This window comes from Apis dorsata, unplaced genomic scaffold, assembly GCF_000469605.1.
Source record: "Apis dorsata unplaced genomic scaffold, Apis dorsata 1.3 scaffold_642, whole genome shotgun sequence".
In the NCBI taxonomy this organism is placed as follows: domain Eukaryota; kingdom Metazoa; phylum Arthropoda; class Insecta; order Hymenoptera; family Apidae; genus Apis; species Apis dorsata.
The window spans coordinates 64050-64345 of NW_006263833.1; positions in this window are offsets into that span (position 1 = coordinate 64050).

Sequence of the window (296 nt, forward strand, 5' to 3'; positions counted from 1 at the left end):
TCTTTTTCATCATTGATATTTTTATTTGTTTAATATAAAATTTTCAAAATTTTTTATTATTAAAGATTCATTAAAGTAGATTCATTTATTTAAAGCTTATAAAACAGAAGTACATAAATTAAAGAATATTAGCCCGTTAGAAAAAAGATTTATTAATATTTTTTTAGTTCAGGATTTTCAGATTTAACCCCTTCCGTGTCCATTGCCAGGATCTCATTCACGTGCCCAGGTGTTACTTGGATGAGAGAGAGGCAATGGGTACGATGACTTTAGTTAATAAGTTTCTAATAATTTTT